The sequence below is a fragment of the Galeopterus variegatus genome, unplaced genomic scaffold (assembly GCF_000696425.1).
Source record: "Galeopterus variegatus unplaced genomic scaffold, G_variegatus-3.0.2 Scaffold2307, whole genome shotgun sequence".
In the NCBI taxonomy this organism is placed as follows: domain Eukaryota; kingdom Metazoa; phylum Chordata; class Mammalia; order Dermoptera; family Cynocephalidae; genus Galeopterus; species Galeopterus variegatus.
Genome location: NW_007728418.1, coordinates 503,644 through 504,805, shown reverse-complemented (window position 1 = coordinate 504,805; position 1,162 = coordinate 503,644).

Here is a 1,162-nt window from a genome sequence, read left to right as displayed (position 1 = left end):
CCCCACATGTATGTCTAATAAAAAATAAATAAATAAATAAATAAATAAATAAATAAATAAAATTCCCTATGAAAAAACCCTAAAACTCTCAGTTTCCCTGAGATTTATGCTCACTTATAACTTGAAATGATTTCAATGCTTGGGTTACAGAAAGAGTTATTATCCCAGCCTCAGCGTTCTGAATTCTAGACAGAAGTTCTGTTTCTTTTAAACAAAGGAATAAAAATAAAACAAAACAGTGCTCCAAGTTCATCATGCCCAGGGCATTAATCAATACTCATTTATTCTTTGAAAGAGTAATTATTCAGTTTCTACAATATTCTAGACATTCCTATTCAAAAATATTTACTGAGCACATGCTAGATATCAATCACGATGCTACATAAAAGAGATAGGATGGTTAACAATATAGACATGAAGTCTGCTTCCAGAGAGTTGATAATCTAACAAATTTGGGGTGTGGTAAGAATGTGCCCAAACTTTGAGAAAAAGGATACCAAAGTTTGAAAGCAACCTAGGGCCCAAATCTCATTTTGGTGAGATTCTTTCCAGGACTGATGTAATTCTACATGTAGACCTCACTTGTTCTCTATTAAGTGTCCAAACCACTGTTCTCTTCTTCTGGTTTACTATTTCCTCCAGGCTTATCTCCAGATGTGGCAAGTATTTGGCCCATTACTTTGTCATGTAGCTTTAAACTTGCTCCAAACAACAGGTTGTTTGTTAGCTATCATGATCTGGTCCCAGGATTCACTTATAAACAGGAAACGCCCTTCCCTTCCCTCAATGTGGACTCCTGGTTCTTGGTACTAAACATTTGATTATGATGTTTAGTTTCATATTGTTCTTCAGATTCATATTGTTTTTCTTAAAAACATTGGAGTTCAGGATCCTGAACCTTGAAAGTTAAAATATGTCTGCTAATTATAATATTTTTACACCTATATTTGTGAAAACTTAAATGAATTTTGACTCACCTAAAATGTTGCTATCCTAAAATGCGTTTGGCAAGAGTAGTCAATAAAGCCCATTTTGTGGTAGAATAAAGTCAGAACAATTCTCTTATGACTTCATCCATGTCCTTGAAATTCATTTACAAAGCATGGGCACATTTCCTTGTTAGCAATTAAGCTAGAGAGTCTTAAAATAAAGTGTATCCTGG